The 21,625-nt window shown below is 46.8% G+C and overlaps 1 long non-coding RNA gene across 1 annotated transcript; it reads left to right on the top strand.

The window, feature by feature from the left end:
- The first annotated feature begins 6,103 nt into the window (after nt 1–6,103).
- Nucleotides 6,104–14,095, top strand: LOC125390575 (uncharacterized). The gene is made up of 2 exons (XR_007228794.3): nt 6,104–6,314; nt 13,695–14,095. It is a non-coding gene; the product is annotated as an uncharacterized LOC125390575 (long non-coding RNA).
- Nucleotides 14,096–21,625: the final 7,530 nt, after the last annotated feature.

Genomic DNA, 21,625 nt, shown 5'->3' with positions numbered 1-21,625 from the left:
TTTCATGTTGTCCTTGACCCCTCTGGTGCCTATGATCCTTCCTCCCCATCTTCTGTGAGGTTCTCCTGGTTCCACCTGTTGTTTGGCTATGGGTCTCTGCATATGTTCCCATGGTGATGCCTCTCTGACGACAGCTGGGCTAGGCACCAATCTATGAGTATAGCAGAATATCATTAGCAATCATTTCCTCGACTGACCTGCCATTTTACCACAGGGAGCAAAGCTGGTCAGCTCAGCTGATGCCAAGTGAGCAGCGTTGGCCACTGGGCCCTATCAGTGAGCAAGGATCTTTGTGACCCGAGTCTGGGTGCCCTAACCACGCTACCATGCCAGACTCACAGGCCAATGACACAGATAAGTCATAGCAAAAAGCAGAAAAGGGTTTGCTCAGTGTGGGCACCGTGGGAAGGAGAACAAATAAAGAGGTCCAGTGGCCCTCAAACCCATCTTCCAGGTCCTGACACAAAGCGTAGGTTTAAATTAGAAGGGTATAAAAGCCAGCTCAGTTAAGGCGTGTGTGGTCTTTGTCCATCACTGATTCATCGCCCGATCCATCGCCCGATCCATCGCCCATGTGTCTCACCTTCAGTCTCCTGTTCCAAGATGTCATGACAAGTTGCAGAGCTCCAAACCACTTTCTGAGAGACAAGCTCCCCACCCAGTTGGCTGACACCAGGGTTGAACCCTTGCCTTCTCCCAGCGGGAAGTATCTGGGGAAATTCTTGAGGTCTGTTATTTGTACCACCTGAAGGTCAAAGTGAGTGATGAGCGTGTTTCTGAGCATCTTGCTTCCCACCTGGACCCTTCCATCTGAGGGAGCATTGTATGCAGCTGGAGGGTAAGTAATTACGTGGCTAACTGAAAGAGCGACAAGGGAAAAGATAAAAACAGAGTTCTGGACGAGGAGCTAGAGCAAGCAGAAGCAGAGCAAAGGGCAGGATGTTCAGAAGCTGTCTCACAGGAAGAGTCCGGGTAGCTGTCATACCTCCTGTGCTCCGTGGGACCCTTGCTTTCAGGATTCTTTATCTCTGACCACAAGTGGTGCCAGCCAACAGCAAGACCGTCAGGTGGGAATTACTTTGGCTGTGGATGGGTTCTGCTCTCATCGCTAGGAGCAGGTCAGGGGTCAGCCAGCAGCGTGGAAGACCCAAGTGAGGAGGATGGTGGGAACGGGGGTGAAAGGATTGGGAATGACTCACACTGGAAAGCTCTCCACTGCCGACGGAGTTGGCAGAGGACTGCACCTCAGGCTATCTGGCCGCCAGTCCTCCCCGGAAGAAGGCTAGGGGAATATGGCCCCATGCATCTGCTGCTGCCCCAACCCTCAGCCCTTTAACATCTTCTGTCTAAAAGTGTTGCCACTATGTGGTGTGTTTGTATTACTATAAGAGAAATGCCTATTCATAAATAAACGGCATGGAAGATTAAAACGTTCATTTGGAACTTGGGGCTGGAGCGATGGCTCTGCAGTTAAGAGCACTGACTGTATTTCTGGAGGACCTGGGCTTGATTCCCAGTACCCACAGAGGTGATCACAATGGTCTGTAACTCCCATTTCAGGGGATCCAGCATTCACTTCTGGCCTCCTCAGGCATTGCACACATGTATACACAGACATGCATGTACACTCAGGCACTGCACACATGTATACACAGGCATGCATGTGGGCAAAACAGCCATACACATAAAATACCTAATGGGACTGGAGAGAGTGACTCACTGGTTAGCTGACATTGCCTGTTGCCCACTCAGAGAACAGCCTGGGGCAGTTCACAACTGCCTGTGCCTCCACCTCCAGGGGACCCACACTCTCTGTTCTGGCCTCCATAGGCACCTGCATCCATGTGCACATACCTACCCGCCCCCTAGACACAGACACAGACACACACACACACACACACACACACACACACACACTGAAATATATATCTTTATTTTTAAAAAGCAAAACAGTGATTTCTCTTTTTAACCCCCCCCCCCCATCAAGCATCATGTGTACAGCCCTGGGTTTTTACCGTTTTCTTGGTATGTATCTGAAAAAAAGGTACACACTGCACACTGCTCAACCGTGTACAAAAGTGTGAGCAACTGCCAGGCAAGAGGCGTCTCTGCATACCCACGTGTCCAGAAGTCTGTCCAGCTGTGGCTTGAAACTCTGCGGCAGTCATTTGCATCTTAGCACAGTGTCGGCCAATTTCATTTTGTTAGCAAAAGCTAAGATTCCAGGGTACAACAGTAGCAGAATTCATTCATCTCATCTCTTTCGGGGGAGCAATGAACTTCCCAAAGTCCTCTAGTTAAAAAATTCCGCAATGCATATCAGTGTATGTGTGCATTAATAATCAGACGGAATGCTTTGAGTGTTTCAAAGGTAAACTCTTCTTGGTGGACTTCCTTGTGAAAGCATGGCTGTATTTAGGGCTTCACTAAGGGTTGCTCATTTTTCTTTATGAAGTGTGTCACAGGGTTTGCCAATATATTTACATCTTTACCTAAAAAGGGGCGTTAATATCTCCTGGCTGATCTGACGGGTGAATGTAAATATCCACTCCTCGTTTGTGTTAAACATCACTCAGCACCTTTGACTGCCTTTGCCCACTTGGGTGTTTATTCCTGGGGACTGAGTGTTCCTGTGCTTTCCATGTTTCTGTCTGGGGCTCTCCACCGTGGAGATATTTTTGCCTGTGTATTAGCGATTCACAGCTCCGTCTGTAGACCAGCTGTGCGGTATTCTACCTGCCATTTGTGATGTCTTTGGTCAGAGCACCGACATTTTTGCTCGTACTTTTTTTCATCTTGATCTTATGCAAGAACAACAGCAACAGGACTGGAGAAATGGCTCAGAGGTTAAGAGCATTGCCTGCTTTTCCAAAGGTCCTGAGTTCAATTCCCAGCAACCACATGGTGGCTCACAACCATTTGTAATGGGGTCTGGTTCCCTCTTCTGGCCTGCAGGCATACACACAGACAGAATATTGTATACATAATAAATAAATAAATAATTTAAAAAAAAAAGAACAACAGCAACAAATCCCTCCCCGTCCAGTGCTGACTCTCCAGCTTTTCCGTCTCTCCACCCTTCCAGCCGCAGCTTGGTTTATTCCCGCTAGTCCCGCTAGGCACCAAAGTCCTTCCGTCCCCTGAGAATCATCAATGGCTCCCACCATTTGTGTGTGTGCAGGGATCGCTCGTTTGTCACCCAGACATCACACCTTGCCCTTTTCTGCTCTTCTCTTTCCTGTCTCCACCCTCTGAGCTCCAGGCGCTGAACCAGGGTAGGGCGCCTGCGATGCTCACTCCCTCCTCTGCAAACTTCCTTCGCCTGCTAGACACCTCCATTCACAACCTAAGGGATGCTCTTCTGTGTCAAAGTGAGGTTTGGGTTAAACTTTCTGCTTGAGGAGAAGAGACCACTGTGGAATACTGAACTTCATCCTGCGAGGCAATGTGGTTATTTAGTTTAAGTCATATCTGTATGATTTTGAGGGATGCAGCGGTCACTGCTGTTGTGAGCCATTGCATATAGAAAGCAACGCAGAATTTTATACACCCGTGGGCATGTGTAAAGAGAGCACTTTTGTGCACTTTTACGACTTTGCTGAAAACTTGATCATGTTTGCTCTTGCTAAGCTTTGGGACGTGTTAAACTTGAAATAATATTCTCTGATCCCAGAGATAATCTTAGCTTTTGAATTTACAGCATTTTTACATTAGTATTAATATTGGAAGTAATATTCAAGCCACCAAGACAGATGAAGATAACACCATCAGGCCCTCTTATCGCTTCTCTTTTAAGCCTTTAATTATTTCCACAAAGTTCCTAAGCAAGACTCTTCCCCAGGAATGGTGGTTGGAGATTTAAACAGTGGCTTTAATCTGAGCTGCGTCCATCTTTGCCTTTCATCTGCTTGTTGTGAAGTCCTTGATCTCCTAGGACGACACCTGCATCTCGTGACGTGCAATTCATGATTCGTCTGGGTAGTATTTCAATTAAAATTTTGTATTCATTTTTTAAAATGACATCGGTCCTCAGTGTTCTTTTTCTCTGCCTTGTTTGTGATCATCTGTAGTTTCCACGTGTGAGAGGAATCCCCATGTGCTGAGGGTACGTAAGTAACCCAGGCATAATCTGTGTGGACTTTGTAGAATTTTCCAGCTATGGGCAGTTTGTTCCACCCATCCTTGAGAGTAGAGGGAAATGCACATGGCAAAGATGCTCGTTGGAGCATGATTTATTTTTATTTTGAAGAAGTGGGACAAGGTCAATATCCAACAACGGCGAGAAGCAAGGCAAATGTGGGTCAAGGATTAGAAGAGCGTGCAGCCGTTATACAAACACGAAGACACTAGAGTGAATCCGTCTGAGCGTTTTGTACCGTGAGACCTTTAGATATACAACAGAAGTAAGTCTGTGAAGTCGCTTTATGGGTCTGCACTTTCTTTCTTAAAAAAAAAAAAACTCCAATCTTTTTATAAAACCAGGGAGAGGCTAGCAGGGAAGATTTAGGGCCTGCGGCCCCTTCCCATCTGACCTCTACCCTATACCAAGTCTCCTGGTGCATGTAAATCCTACAAGCCCTCTGTGGCTCTGCCTCAGTTTCCTCATTGGTCTGCTGTAAAGAGTAAATGCCCTCGCACACTGATACAAACATACCAAGAAGTTTCTAGTGCACAGCAAATGGCACGTAAGTGCTTACCTGCTTTACTGAAAACATTAGCAGAGCGGATTGGGATGTGGCCAGAGCGTAAAGGGCTCGCGCTTCGCTGTTCCATCATGAGAACCTGAGTTCACACAGATTCAGAGGTGGTCACGGGCCTGCTGTTCCAGCTGTCCTGCTTTCAGCGGGGGAGCAGAAACAAGAGAAGCCCAGAAGCTCATGAGCCTCCTAGCCTGGAACACACAGTGACCAACAAGAAACCCTGCAGCCTAGCAGGCCCTCTGACCTCCAGGGGTGTGCGGTGGCACATGAAGAAACAGACAGACAGACACACACACATGCACATGTGCACACACACACACACACACGCTCACGCGCACATACACAAGAGCAAATAAACATGCACACAGACACACACGACCACATGGAAAATACTCATGATTTCTTTGAGCAGAGGCTTCAATAGCAACATCTTGCTATTCTTTAACTAAAGGAAGGGAATTGCTAGCAGAGAGGGTTAACGCTGCTCTGAGAAGAGCTCACCTAAGAAGCAGGAGAAACCTTTCTCTGACCCTGAAGCCGCTGTTACCTTAGGAAGTGGGGGCGGGGCGGGGGGGGGCAGAGCCTGGCTGGAGGCTTTAGGGGAGGAAACGCATAGAACAACAGGCTGGCTGACTCGGAGAAATCGCCTTCGTGGGCTTCTCCTCTTCGCCCTCCCTCCTCTTTCCTGCATTGAGTTCCCACACCCAGACTATCTAATCTTTGGGTTCATTTCATCAGCGGGATGGGAGGTGGGACTGAGAGCCAATTCCGAGGCCGCGGCACAGGAGGTGGGGCTCACAGGCCTTTTAATTTGACAACAGTCGGATCGCTCTTCAGGTCAGAGCTGGAGGAAGATAGAGAATATCAAACCCTGGGAGGGCATTCGTTTATTTCCCCATTTGGATCACCACATCTCAAAACAGTGCGTGTGTGTGTATGTGTGTACGTGTGTGTGCATGTGTGTGTGCATGCGTGTGCGTATATGTGTGCACGTGTGTGTGCAAGTGTGTATGCACGTGTGCATGTGTGTGTGTACGTGTATGTGCATGTGTGTGTGCATGCGTGTGCATATATGTGTGCACGTGTGTGTGCAAGTGTGTATGCACGTGTGCATGTGTGTGTGTGTGTGACAGCCAGAGCCTTTTACTAAGACACAGAGGCTCTGGTAAAATAATTTCTGCCTCTAACTGTCCTGTGATGGAAGCTACCCTGCTGCGGGTCCTGAAGATGGCACCTTGTTCCTCAGGAACTGTGTTTGTCCTTGGTGGGATTCTAACCTTAGAGTCCAGGGCAATCTAGCTCTAAGCCCCTAGGGCTTCCTGTGAGAACCAGATTTTGTTTTGCCCTATGACATATTTCCTTTTTAAACTAAGTGGTTTCACAGGAAGGAAGGTACAGCCAGCCCCAAGGGGAAATCCAAGCATGGGTTCCGCCCTCCTGCACCCCCAGAAGGCTCTCTGGAGTTCATCTCCACACCATCGGAGAGGAGACATGAGCCCTTCCCCTGGAATAGACACAGCTGTGGATAAGTAAGCTTGGGAAGCAGGCCGAGCACAGCATTGGATCCACTCAGCACTGAACACTGTTGTGATGGCGTCCCCACACTGATGACAGGTAGGGGGCAGCAGAGAGGTCCTAGGCGCTGAAGCAGGGGGAGAAAAGAGGCAAATGGGTGGGAGATAGGGCTCACTCCACAACAAGTGGCCGCTCAGGCACCCGCCACCTTGGGGTCATTTTCTCTGCCACAGTGTCTGCATCTGTGCACCCAGGGCTCCCAGTCCAGTTTTCTGGACTCCAGTTTCTGGAGAAGTAAAGCTTCTCACGCTCCTGAATTCTGGAAGACGTTGAAAGGTGCCCAACAGGATGCCTGGCATACAGAGAGGGGCAGGTAGTTGTGTGTAGTAGCTTTCAGGGCTGTTCTCAAGCCCTAAGGATCCCTTATTAGGTACTGAACAGGGTATGGAGCAAACCTGAAGACCAGTCCCAGAGCAGGGTAGAGCAGGACAGAGATGGAGGTCTATCGGTTTCTTTGTTTCATGGCTGTGACCCCTGTAGCTGACAAGCAGCCACTGAAGGAAGGATGCTCTACCTGGGGGTAAGGCCCATTGATACATCCCATCCCAGTGGAGGAGGCGCGGAGACCAGGGGATGCGCAGTGGCCAGCTGCCTTTCATGTCTCCCAGCGTGAGAAACCATCCGGGCTATACGCATCAAGGCCTGCCTGCCAGAGGTCTACTTTTTCCACACTAGACTGTGCCTTCCCAGCAGCCTCAGTGGTCAGGTCACGGTGACCCAATTTGGGTGGTGCTGTGTCTCCCCACTGTGCACCGTTCCCGGTTTCCCACACTTTCCCAGGCGGTCCATCTCCCCTACGAGAAGAGTCATCAGATCTATGGCCATACCGTGGGTCAGCACCGAAATGAATGCTTTCATGGGAACCTGCAAAGTCCAGGCACACAGAGTTCCTGTCCCACTCCGCACCGGCCACCATTTGTAGAACTTGTCGGATCTAACACAGTGACGGACTCTACAGTAAATCACGAAGGGGACTCTGCACCTAAGTTCTCTGTAGTTATATTCCATTTGTATTTTAATAACTAAAGCTGGCCTGCAGATCAGAGAGTTAAACAGCCCCACTGGTCAGCCTTACAGACCAGGCAGTGGTGACACACACCACAGAAACTGGGCAGTAGTGGTGCATGCCTTTAATCCCAGCCCTAGAGAGGAATATAAGACAGGAGGAAACAGCTCTCAGACACAGTCTCATTCTGAGATTCCTGGAGGCAGCATCGCCATTTCTGACTGAGGTCGAGGTAAGAGTCAGTGGCTGGCTGTTTTGCTTTTTCTGAACCTTCAGGTCGAACCCCAATTTCTGTCTGTGGGTTTTTATTAACTGTGCTATAGGTCTCACCCTAGGAAAGAACATGATATCTGGAAGTGGCCTCCTAGAGACCCCCACCTCAGTGTAGGGATTCCCAGATGTACCCTGGTGATGGGTAACCAGGATTCTCCTAGAGGCTGCCCGTGTTGACCACTGAGGATCTGTGGGCCTCTCCTGCTTCTCTTCTTCTCTCGTCTGTACAGGGACGCGAGTACTGGCCACCTACGCGACTACCTCAGAGGGTCGTCCTTCCCATTAGAGGCTCTGGTTTCACTCTCCTTGAAGTAATATTTCAAGTCAGTTTATAAAGAATGGGGGATGAGGAGAAAGGCCTATTGATAAATTCATCAGGGTTCCCTAGAGGGACAGAAATTAAATATATATTTGGATATTAGAATGACTTACAGGCTGTGGTCCAGCTAGTCCAACAATAACGGTCTACAAATGGAAGGTCCAAGAACTCAATAGTTGTTCAGTCCAAGAGGTTGGACGTCTCAGCTGGTCTTCAGTATATGCCAGAACCCCAAAGAAGTAGGCACTAAGGACAGCTCAGGAATGGACTTTAGCAAAAGCAAGCACACGCAGACAAAGCAAACTAGCTTCCTTCTTCTGTGTCCTTTATATAGGCTGCTAGCCAGAAGGTGTGGTCCAGATTAAAGCTGTATCTTCCCATCTCAAAAGATCTCTCTCTCTCTCTCTCTCTCTCTCTCTCTCACACACACACACACACACACACACATGAGTGGACAGTGCAGTCAAGTGTGTACTTACTGAAAAACCTAGACTTGGGGATCAGCATAGAGAAGTACAGGGAATCGGGTCCACTGGAGGAGGGGCGTCTATCCTGGAAGTCTATCTTGCAGCTCCCATCCCGTGTTGTCCCCAGGCCCCTAGTCCCAGAGCCAAGAACCATGCAGTAGCCTAGAGACTCCTCTCTCCTGCTCTCTCCTCCTCACCATGGTGATGTCAATGCCTGGGTTGCCCTGGCCCCTTTTCCTTTGGCACAGGGGAGTCCTGTGGAGCCAGCCCTGCCTGGGAGCCTGCCTGGACTTCTGAGCAGCCGTGGGTTAGGAATCGCCTTGTGAGCATGAGGAAGTTGGCCAGAAGTGCAGCTATTTTAAGACTGGTTGTTGTGTAGCTTCCTAAGAGGCTCAACAGATTTCTTTTAATACCGTTAGAGAGGCATTAGCATGCTCGAAGAGCCAATGAAGGAAAGGCAGGCTGAAGCCTCTGGAGGCAGTGAAACACCTCCCAGATACTCTCCCCAGCCCGGGCTCTCCAACTGCAGCATGCAAGCGTGTGCAAGGGCCGACAGAAGGTGTTTGTTTTCCTGGAGCTGGGATCTGACGCTAGCAAATTAGCGGTGACTGTGTCTAACTGCTCACAGTCATCCTCCACCCTCACAGCCCCTTCTACCGGACCCTTCAAGGAAGGTTTCTTGCCAATTTGTCTTTTAAAGTATATCTATGAGGTGTTAATGAAGCTGCCTCAAATGAAGCCCATACTCTCTCTGCTCCTTTTCCTTTTAACCTCCTTAAATCATGTTTCACCTAAACCGCATGATTTTGCTTGTGATTATTATCTCTTGCTTTGTTCTCTAATTGCTTTGTGTGGGGATGGGGGGAGTTCCTCCCATTACCTGGTCTAAACGAGGGTATCACACACCTGTGAGAGAGGGTAACACTGTTCTATTTCCCCCAACCCTCCTATCTCCAGCACAGTCTGAAGTCCCCCACCCACACACCAATCAAGCCACACCTATGTTAAAGGTTCTACAAGGTTGATTAATTGATTAGAATGCCGCGGTCTGGAAAGCTGGAATGTGGCAGAGCCAGAGCTGAAATATCTTGGGCTACCTTCAGTCTCCTTAGGGGTACACTGTGGTGCACTGTGGTGTCTGACCTAACATCCTTTTGATTGCCGGGTCGGACCTTTGGAATGCATTAGCTCAACACCAGCGTCCATCGACCCAAATGCTAAGAATGCCATCAGGTGACTGCTGAGACCTTTAGCAGAGATTCCCTTGTTCACTGTTGTTCTCACCAACACATTTGCTAAAGGCTGTGATTCATGGCTGTCTTTTGATCTGCAGACATAAAAGTTCATGGAACCAAACCCACAGCAGAACAAGCTACACAGGGACCACCTGGATCCTTTCTCCAGGCAACGGTCACTCATATTTGGCTCAGAACATACTATCCTTGATTCTTTTTAAGGTGGGAGCTGTGCTTTGTGTCTTTAAACTCATAAATAGTTTAAAACAAATTTATCTTTAGGGTCTAGAAACTGGTGGGCTCAAGCAGAGAAAGTTGTGGGTGCCCAAGGTGGAACTCGGAGAAATTCAGGGAGAGGACGCTGCCCTGGGGCTCTGATAGCCACGGAGAGGACCCAGCTGTCTCTCCACTCACAGTTTAGGTAAATCCTACGGATTTCAGAGTTTATTCAGTCAGTTTCCGGCTGGAAAAGACTTAACTGCGGAGGAGTGTGGAGGCTGGCATCACTTCAAAGCGCAGAGGGGGACCTGGATGGCTTCTGCAGACAGGCCGCCTTGCTGTCACTGGGTGACACATCCTGGGACGTGGTCTGGCGGACCCAGGAGCGGGACAAGGAGGCCTGGCCTCGTAAACGTTCCAAGTGTAGTATCATGACCCCCATCTGAGGTGATGGTTATCTCCCCACACTGCCCGACCCCAGAGCCCCTCCTAGCAGCTCCCTCCAGGTCTGCATTCATTGCTAATGGCTCAGTGACTTCCAGAACATCCTGAGAGAAGCCAAGCCTACTTACAACTCTCTAAAGAGGTGTTGCCTGGGCCAGCCTCTTACCTTGATGGGCAAAGATGCTTGTGTACAGAGCCCCTGAGAAGGCAGTGGGGCCCTTTCATGAATCCCTAGGGACTGTCTAGGCCTGGTGAGGATCCATTTCTGAGGAGCTCTGTCATAATGGGCAAGGCATTTGGGCCCACACTTCCTCTGGCAAAGCTGGGTCCATCTATGCTGGAGTCTCATCCCCAGACCAGAACTCACTCCCTAAGAGGGTTAAGTCTTGTGGAACTGGCTGAACAGTCCAGCATTTGTGGAATTAGCTGGTGTGATATCTTGGGTCCATTTTAAAATGCAACATTTGGGTTAGAACTGTGAGACTCCTTGGTTTGGGGTGTTTGAGGGTTTGGATAATTCTCTGAAAGCAGTCTCTTGGGGGACAGTAAATTAGCTCTGATTTCCTTCCGTGCTGCCGATGGAGCCCATGGCCTCATTCCAGCTGGGCGTGTGCTCCAACACAGACGTGCGCTAGCTCTGATTCTCTCTCTAAAGTGTGTGTTATATATATGAGGGCAGGTAAACAAACATGTGTGCGTGCGTGCATGCAGGTATCTGCGGAGCACATCAAGGGTCATCCTGCTCCATAGCTCTCCGCCCTAGTCCCTTTGATGCAGCGTCTCTCACTGAACCTGGGGCTCTTTCTTATTTTCTCTTTGACTGGTCTGGCTGTCCAACAAGCCCTTTGTAATATCCTCCTGTCTTGCCCCTCCAGCACTGGAGTTACTGGCCCATGTGACCATGCCTGACTGTTTATATGGGTTCCAGGGATAAGAACTCAGGTTCCCGTTTGTGCAGGAAGTACTTCCATCCAGAGTCATCTCCCTGACCTTTGCTGGGGGAGCCTGGGGTTAGGGAAATGTACTAAAATGACATTACTCACCGTTCAGTTCCGGAGTGTGTAAAATGCTTGTGGAATGGTACTGTTCATCCCCAGTTTCTCTCTGTGTGTAACATGCTTGTAGAACGGCACTACTCAACACTCTGTCTCTCTGTGTGTAACATGCTTGTAGAACGGCACTACTCAACACTCTGTCTCTCTGTGTGTAACATGCTTGTAGAACGGCACTACTCAACACTCTGTTTCTCTGTGTGTAAAATGCTTCTGAGAGTCACCGTTAAGAAACAACGGCGGCGTACATTTTAGTGTCCAGGCCATGCTGAAATGTTGCAAGTTTAGAATGTGCCGGCTAAGACACTGGATTACATATGTGGACATGCCCACCGTCTATGATTCTCAAGGCTGGGCTGCCTTGCAAGGAGACTGCCCCTTTACGTCCACTGATTATCCAAAGTGAGTTCAGGTTCTTAAAAAGCTGCTTCTAGAACTTGTGCTGATTCATCTCCTTGCAAGGCATGGAGGCACATAGCTGTAAAATCACATGGCAGCAGAGGCAGGAGAGCTGAGAATTCAGGTCAGCACAGGTTACACAGCAAGGCCCCAAATAGTGTATTTTGACTTTAAGCCTTCCTGTGGCTGGGGGTTGGCTGGTGTGCCAAGTTATTCTATTAAACACGATACATGCTGCTGTGGATGATCTTTTTTTCCTTTTACTTGAAACTGGCTTTTAGAACAGTGAACTTTGAGGAAGATACATTGTCCTCTGAAATGTGGATGAGCCCTGTCCAATCATGTAGGCGGAGACTTCTCATCTGTTTCCTGTCCACCCAGACCTAAATCATCACACGGAAACAACATTAATTACAATACTGTTTGGTCAATTGCTTAGTCATATTCCTTGCTAGCTCTTACATCTTGAATTAACCTATTTCTATTAATCTATGTATTGCCATGAGGTTCTGGTCTACTGGTGAGGTTCTGTCTGGCATCTGTATCTTTGGGCAGCTACATAGCATCTCTTTGACTCTGCTTACTCTCTCTATATCTGTTCGAATTTCCCTCCTAGCTTTACTCTGCTAAGCCACTGACCAAAACAGCTTTATTCATTAACCAATAAAAGCAACACATGCGCAGAAGGACCTCCCACATCACAATCGCCTGAAAGCCTTCAGAGCAAAGACCATGCACTTTCAGTGAAAACAGAATCCTGGGAACATTAGCCAGAGATTCCGCCTCACTTTCCCTGCTGCCCTGTGAGGTGCAGACTTTTGGCTGGAACACCAGCTAAGTCTTCATCCTGTGGGCATGCCCTAGGCACTGAAGACCCCCCTCCGAGCCCCACAAACTGACAGGATGGTCCCCTGAGTCACTCATCCATTCTTTCTTTCGCTCCGTCTCTCTGCCCCTCTCCTCTACACATCTGCGTAGCAGGGGACTCTCCAACACAACATCTCCTGTAGAGAAACATCACTTTCTCTACAGAGCCTTAATATAAACACCATGTGCTCAGAAGCCTTTCAACGGCAGCATTCTGGTTCAAACCAGCAATTCCCTTTCTTCCAGAGTAGCTTGGGTTTGGATAGAGAAAAAAGTATCTTGATAAAGGTAAATCCCATCGCTCAAAGTTTATATGAATGAAGTCCATGAATTAATTTAGAGACGTTGTGGAACAAGTTATTTAAGAAAGCTGAAGAGAATAAGTGAACGTCACTTAAAAATCTATTTATTTATCGTGTGGGAGTGTTCTGTCTGCATATGCGTCTGTGCGTTACATGCTTGTCCAGTAACCATAGAAGCTAGAAGAAGGTCTTGGATCCCTGGGACCAGAGTCACACACAGCTGTGAACTGCCACCGCGGTGCTGGGAACAGGACACCGGTCCTCCAGAACAGTCAGGGTTCTTCACCACTGAGCCATCTCTCCGGTTCCCAGTGAATGCCGTTTTAAACAACAATGACTTTAATTAAACCTGTGTAGAGAGATGTGGGCCCTGTCTGCAGTCACACTTACTTAGCTAACTTGCATGGGTAGAATCCCCCTAGGAGAACAGAGTCATGTACTTAGTGAGAAATAAAGCATGCTGTTTTCTTCCTAAAAGTAATGAGAAAATGATAATGTCTGTAAGGCTAAATGTCTTCAGTGAGGGATGCTTCTGTCTCAAACCATTGTCTCACATTGTGTTTTGGACAAAGGGAAAGCCGCTGTGTTGTCAACTCTCCCATAACTGACAAGAGCAGTTTAAACAAGGGAGGGTCAACTTTGGCTCCTAATTTGAGAGTATAGTCTGTCACGGTGGAAAAGGCAGGCAGCAGGCGACAGTCATGGTATCCCCAGCCGGGAAGTAGAGGGATGGTTGCTGGGTGCTAAACTCACTTCTCCTCGTCCATAGAACGATGCCACCCTTTTGTGTAACAGCTTCCTCTCAGACTGAAACTTTCTGCACTGTTCTCCCTCAGGAAAGCGGCTTAAACAGGGAGGTGAACAACAAAATGCTTCAGGAAGTCCCTGAAACTGAGCAGATTCCCTAGACCCCTCCCTGCCAGAGTACATAATAAAAAGCCAAGAGCCCCTCTCAGAGGAAGTGAAGCTGAGCAGCAAAGATGGCCCTGAGACTAGACCAGCAGCCTGGAAGAAGAGACTGAGACCATCTGAGGCACCGGGAAAGGATACTCTTCAACCTTTTGAGCTTTCTGTAGGCTCTGCAGTTGCTCCAGGTTTCCAGCTTCGTGAGCTGTCAGCCATGCTGAGGCGTGCTTTGGTGATGCAACTGCCTTTGAGTCATTTCTGCTCCTGGAAGCCATCCCTCACCTATATTCTTGTAAGTCACCACAATAAAACTCATCGGTTCACCAAACTGGACTTTAGTGATATCTGTACTTTGGTCTGTCGTGGGATCCCTCTCTGGGGTGAGTAGATGTGTGTGTAGCATCACCCCAGGAAATGTTTATACACACAGAACACCCACACTCAGGCTGGGTCTTCCCTCATGAATATGCCCAGAGGTTTATTCCCTGGATGATTCTAGGTGCTGCCAAGTTGACAGCCCGTGCTAACCTCGCAGCTGCCTTCAGATGGGAAGCAAGAGCAGGAAGCCACTCAGGATCCTCTGCCTTGACAAGAGGATCCCACGTATGTCACCATGTGACACACATGGAGACACAGAAGAGACAAATGATGCTTACAGGCTTCAAAGCAGGGACCGTGTCTCCATGCCAGAACAGGACGAGCGTGCCCGTTGGGCTGCTGGGGTGGCATGTGCCAGCCAAAGCAACACCACACTTTACAGTGTAGCGCTCCCTGTGGCAAAAATAAACCAACTTGCAGCTTCACAAGGAGCAGTCTGTGGGCTTCCGTTAATTACTGTAAAATCAGCTGTTGAAGCCAGCTGTGGTGGCTCACACCCCTCATCCCATTAGGGAGTCTGAGGTAGGAAGATAGATAAGAGTTTGAGGTGTAATGAGTTCTGGGACAGCGTGGGTTACAGTGTGAGATGGTGTTTCTAAAAACACAATATATGGATTGGTGAGACGGCTCAGTTGGTGAAACCTTGCCACCAAGCTTGATTACCTGAGTTCAATCTCTGGGACCCACAAAAAATGGAAAGATAGAGCCAGCAACCCAGAGGTGTCCTCTGGTCTTCACACATTGCACCGTAGCACAAGCCTACACCCTCATCGAACACATGATTACATACGATAGCAATAAATAATTTTAAAACCAAATACACGCATATTTATCGTTTCTATTCTGCAGTGAAACACCATGGCCAAAAATCAAGTTGGGGAGAAAAGGGTTTATTTGGCTTACACTTTCACATCTCTGTGATCACTGAAGGAAGTCAGGGCAGGAACTCCAAGCCGGGCAGGATCCTGGAGGCAGGAGCTGATGCAGAGGCCATGGAGGGGGCTGCTTACTGGCTTGCTCCCCATGGCTTCCTCAGCCTGTTTTCTTATAGAATCCTGGACCACCAGCCCAGGGATGGTCCCACCCACAACGGTCTGGGCCCTCCCGCATCGATCAGTACTTGAGAAAATACCCCATAGCTAGATCTTATGAAGGTATTTTCTCAGCTGAAGCGTCCTCCTTTCAGATAACGCTACCTTGTGTCAAGCTGTCCTAAAGCTGTCCGGGACCACACACATACGCACACATAAGCATCAGTTTCGGAAGCATCACAGTTTGCACTTTAGACATGCCGGCTGGTAAGGAAGTTCAACAGGTGGAAGTACTTGCTTTGTAAGGCTGATGACCTGAGTTTGATCCCTGAAACCCACATTTGAAGGAAAGAACTGATTCATACTGTGGTACTTGCCCACATAGACACATGCACACGCAGAGACATACTGTGTACATACATGCACACTAGTAAGCAACTAGAAGAAGTGAGTGTGTCTGAATCGGCTCATGTGAGAAGGTCATGGGATTCCTTGTATCTTCATCATGGATGGTGAAATCCACAGAACCCACCGGCCTCTTCATTTTTACCAGTGTCCCCCAGGAGTACAAGGATGGACATTTCTATCATCTCTCAGAGACAGGAAAAATGGGATCAGAGAGCGGAAAGACTCTTGGGTGGGAAGGCAGTGCCTTTCCGCCAAACTGAGAGTGGGTCCCTTCTTTTTTTTTTTTTTTTTTTTAGTAAATTTTATTAAATTATAAAAGTTTCCATTTCCACCCCCCCTCCCAACACCCTCCCACTCCCCCTACTCCCCCTCCTCCTCCCTCTTCGTCCCCCAGGGCGGTCAGGGTTTCCTGCCCTGTGGGAAGTTCCAGTTCCTTCCCCCTCCCTCCAGGTCCAGGAAGGTGAGTGTCCAAACAGACTGGATCCCCAAAATCCATTATATATAGAGGAAACAGGTCCCAGTGTCATAGTCAATGGCTTTTCAGAAAGACTTCGGGTCAGCCACAGTCAGAGAATCCGGCCAAATTCGGAGAGTCTGGTTAGATCACGTCCTCTTTCAGTCCCAGTCCAACTGGCCTTGGTAAACTCTCATCAGATCCGTTCCCTTGTATCAGTGGGTGATGGCATCCCTCGCAGTACTGACTTCGTTTTTCATGTTCTTCCTCCTTCTGCTCCTCATTTGGACCTCGGGGGGCTCAGTCCCGTGCTGCAATGTGGGTTTCCGACTGTATCGCCATCCTTCGTCAGATGCAGGATCTATGGTGATAAGCAAAATATACATCAGTATGGACATGGGCCACGGCCGATTCAGGCACGAGTGGGTCCCTTCTTTCTGCACTGTTTCCCAAATGCAGTTTCTATGGCCAGGCTCAGTAGGGGTTCTGTTACTCTGACTAGAAGGTGACCTTTAGCCAGGTGCACACCTTTAACCCCAGCACTCAGGAGGCAGAGGCAGTCGGATCTCTGTGAGTTCGAGGCCAGCCTGCTCTACAGAGCGAGTTTCAGGACAGGCTCCAAAGCTACACAGAGCTTTTTTTTAATTTTTTTATTTCAAAAAACAAAACAAAACAAAACAAAAAGATGACCTTTGATATCAGAGTACCCCCAGGAAAGGCCTAGGAGTGCCCAGTTTCTGTAGGCAAAGGGACACTAGCCACACCTTGAATAGACACTGACTTCACTCATGTGAAATTGCAGGTCCGTCTGACTTCCCCAGAAGCTGGCAAGGGTTGTGCTTGGGCATTTTGATTGCTCACCTATGCAAGACTCTCGATTCTTCTCGGGCCACGGCCCTGATGCCTTTGCTATCTGTGACCTGCTGCCCTGCCGGAAATGCTCAGCTTTGTCCTAATCGTGGCAGAAGGAGCTACCGCAGCGCTCAGCCCTTGTGACAGCAGACCAATGTGCTGATGTTGTGTTTCTCTGCACTCCAGGGGCTGTGTGGAGTTCAGGCCTTGCTCTTCCAGGCCCCCTGGGCATTGCCACAGCAAGGGTGATGAGAGCTGGAGGATTAAAAACTTGTTACCAATGAGAACACTGAAATAGATTTCTTAGCTTAAGAGAAGACTTTGAATGCAGATAAGGCACGATGAAACACAATAGATGCCTAAGAATGGCAGAGAAAGGGCCAACGCTCAGGAGGCAGAGGCAGAAGGAGTGCCACAAGATCCAGGTGAGTCAGGGCTATATAATAAACTCTGGAGGGAGGAGAAGGGAAAAAGGGAGGGATGGAGGGAGAGAAGGAGGGAGTGAGTGAGGGAGGGAGGGAGGACATGTGACCTGAGATCAGGCAGAGATAATGAGAAAACAGGAAGAGTCACAGACTAACTCATTTGGAGAGAAGTGGACAGCTATAAACCACTCTTGGATTGTGTATGCTGTAGAGATTTGCGCTGGTATGAATCTTGGTTTACTGATAAAAATTTAAGGTTAATTTTGTTAGATGTATATTCTGCTCTTGATTAAGGTATTGTGTTTGTACAGATCATTTACAATGTAATGTATAATTAAGAAATACAGGTTAGTAGAGAATCATCTACAATAGTCAAGCTTGAAGTCGTGTTAGTTAGGTTTTCTAGATATATAGAGATGTATTTCAGTTAGGTAGATAATCTTCAAACCTTTCAAAGACCTATGAAATATGACATTTAAAATGTTTTAAAAAGTGAGGATTTTTTTTTCTTCATGATGGTGAGACTTGCCTGCTCCTGGAAGCACCAATGTTTTACTTAAAGATAATGATTATAGTAAAAGCTTGCTTGTTGGTTTCCGGCCATTCAGCCCGGAAATAATCGCATAGAAACTGCGTTAATTAAATAACTGCTTGGCCTATTAGCTTTAGCTTCTTATTGGCTAACTCTTACATCTTAATTTAACCCATCTCCATTAATCTGTGCATCACCTTCACCATGAGGTTGTAGCTACCAGCAAAGTTTCAGCACATCTGTCTCCAGCGTGGCTCCATGGCTTCTCCCTGACTCTGCTTCCTTTCTCCCAGCATTCAGTTTAGTTTTCCCTGCCTAGCTTTGTCCCCTATAACTCTGCTATAGGCCCAAAGCAGTTTCTTTATTAACCAATGATATTCACAGCCTACAGAGGGGAATCCCTCATCAGATGATGAACATTGAAGAGGCTCCTCATGAAGTTTGTTAGCCATTTGAAGAAGACACTGCTCTGGTCTGAACTGCTTGATGGTATGCTGTATAAACTGGACATGCAGGACCCACAGAGAAATGACTGCTGAACTTGCCTAAAGAATGTGAGACAGTTCTTCACAGTTTCTGTTTCATGAAAGAGTCTTCCAGACATTCTGCAGGACACAGAAGAAAGTGACTGACAAACTACCAATATAGGTGGAACTGTCTTTGAAATTTCCTGCTTCATGGAAAAGTTTGCTGGGTACTATGGGCCTGGAGGCTGATGATGGGTGCCCACAACGTTACAGAAGAACTTTGTGTGACGGTCCAGGCAGCGAGATGTCTCTGTCAACTCTAGAGCCTTGAAAGATGCTTGCAATGCACTTTCTGTTTACTTAGGTAATAGTATATCCTTCTGGGGTCTTTGATGGCATTGAAGAATAGATAGCTATAGTTTTCCTTAGTTATGATAAAAAATAAAGTAGCTATAAATATTGTAACTGTAATTCTTGATTGATACCTGTTTTGTTATATGTAATTTTACTATGCTAATGTTAAAAACCTTCCTTTTTATTTAACCAGAAAAAGAGAAATGGTGTGGGAAGTCCTTCTGTCTATGTGTTGCTTTTATCGGTTAATGAATAAAGCTGTTTCAGCCAGTGTCTTAGCAGAATAAGGCAAAGCAGGAATTAGTTATCGCTGTTTAATGGGCTTGTCTGTGTTTTTAATATAAAAATGACCATGTTCTCAAGCACCCTCAGCAATTCTTTTTGTCTTAACAGGCATCTAAAATCCCCCCTGGAAGCTGACGCAGAGTCCCTGTTAGCGTCCACTAAAGAGAATGAGGTTGCTGATACTCAGCAGGAAGCACTGCACAGGCAGCCGGGTGCAGGAAGAGGCAGGCAAGGTTTGTTTCTGCTAAGGGGTGTGTGTACAGAGTGGTGCACACACACACACACACACACACACACACACGGGTAGGGTGTGCTTCTATTCTCAGATTGTGACTGAGATGAGATGGATTACATCCAAAGGGCCTATGGAAAGTCACAGAAACTGTGAGGCTTCTCGGGAGTGCCTTTGACATAGTGACAGGGAACCTCCTGAATGGGATAACAGGGAGATTAGAGTGAGTAAGCTCACACTAATAATAATAGTGAGTGATAGAGTGAATATTTGTGAGCTATTATTTATAGACGGTTTACACTAGTATAGATTCTTGTATATAGATACAAATTCAAATTATATTTGTTATACTGAACATGCTCCTATTTGTATTTATAATATTTGTACACCCATGCAAATCTGTTTTGTCAAATTATATACATGCATGTTTCTACCTCTGTTTAAGACATTTTTTATATTGATACAATTTTAGGATATATTTATCATATTGCATTATACATTTCTACCCCCAATCAAGATACTTACACATTGTTTATATTTTGAGGTCATTGTTCTCATTTGTTGCACAGTTGTTTAAAGATTGTTTAATATTCTAATATAAAGTCTTAGTCTTTAAGTTATACAGGTATTAAGTATTTTATAGGTTAATAGTCATCCATGTTTGTCATACTAATCAGGTTCTTTAGATACATAGAGATTGCATTCCAGATAGATAGGTCATCTTCAACCACTTCAAAGAGCTGTAGAATATGGCATCTAAATAACTTAAGATTCTGTTGATGTGAGGTACAATTGCTGCTGGCAGCACTGATCTATTCCCGAGAGAATGTTGGGCACTGAAGACACTCTGCTTGGAGTTTGTTTTCTTTTTGACAAAACTGGCCTTTGGGCAAGAAGATGCCATGCCATGACCACTGACAAAATGCATGATGTCCGGACAGGACAAGCAGGATACAGTTAAAAAGACTGCCAAACCTTGCCAAGACAGGGTAAATGGGTTTTAAAAACTTTTCTGCCTCTGAAAATGGTCTTCCAGTTATTCTAGGCCTTAGCCAAAGTTGGTTGCTCCAAAGTTGCAAATGAGACTTTGGGTGATTGCCCAGGTAGCCAGTTGTCTCTGTTATCTACTGTACATTTTGGACACTGTTTGATTGTACTTACTGCCTATTCAGGTAATATTATCTCCTTTCTCAGGTCTTTGATGCAGTTGAAGACTAGAAAGTCTTAGTTACTTTTCTCTTATGACTTAGCCAAACCATTTCTTTTTTTAAAAATTGATTTTATTGAGCTATACATTTTTCTCTGCTCCCCTCCCTTCCTCTCCTCTCCCCTTTAACCCTCTCCTATGGTCCCCATGCTACCCATTTACTCAGGAGATCTTGTATTTTTTTACTCCCCATGTAGATTAGATCCATGTATGTCTCTCTTAGGGTCCTCTTTGTTGTCTAGATTCTGTGGGATTGTGATTTGTAGGCTGGTTTTCCTTGTTTTATGTTTAAAAACCACTTACATAAGTGAGTACATAAGATAATTATCTTTCTGGGTCTGGGTTGCCTCACTCAATATAATGTTTTCTAGCTTTATCCATTTACCTGAAAATTTCAAGATTTCATTATTTTTTTCTTCTGTGTAGTACTGCATTGTGTAAATGCACCACATTTTCCTTATCCATTCTTCATTCGAGAGGCATTTAGGTTGTTTCTAGGTCCTGACTATGCTGTGATTACCATTTGTTTAAACAGAAAAGGGGAAATGGTATGGGAGGTCCTTCTGTCTATGTGTTGCTTTTATTGTTTAATGAATAAAGAAACTGCTTTGGACCTATAGCAAGGCAGAACTTAGGTAGGCAGGGAAAACTAAGCTGAATGCTGGGAGAAAGAGGGCAAAGTCAAAGAGAAGCCATAGAGCTTCCAAAGACAGACGCTGGGAACTTTAGCCGGTAAGTCACTGTCACGTGGTGATACATAGATTAATAGAAATGGGTTAAATTAATATGTAAGAGATTAGCCAATAAGAAGCTAGAGCTAATGGGCCAAGCAGTGATTTAATTAATATAGTTTCTATGTGATTATTTTGGATCTAAGCTAGCTGGGTGGCTGGAAACCAACAGGTGGTCTCCTTTATTCCTCTATGGCTATGACAAACAATGCTGTTAGGAACATAGTTGAGTACATGTACTTGTGGCACAATTGAGCATCCTTTGGATATATACCCAAAAGTGGTATTTCTGGGTCTTAAGGAAGGTTTTTTCCTAATTTTCTAAGAAATCGCCATGCTTATTTACAAAGGGGCTGTACCAGTTTACACTCCGACCAGCAATGGAGGAGTGTTCCCTTTACCCCCTGTCCAGCTTAAGTTGTCTTTAGTGTTTTTGATCTTGGCCATTCTTACAGGTGTAAGATGGAATCTCAGAGTTGTTTTGATTTGCATTTCTCTGATGACT

Source organism: Myodes glareolus, chromosome 13 (genome assembly GCF_982192425.1).
Source record: "Myodes glareolus chromosome 13, mMyoGla1.1, whole genome shotgun sequence".
In the NCBI taxonomy this organism is placed as follows: Eukaryota; Metazoa; Chordata; class Mammalia; order Rodentia; family Cricetidae; genus Myodes; species Myodes glareolus.
Note: the sequence above shows the minus strand (reverse complement) of the source record. Positions and strands in the feature narration are given on the sequence as shown.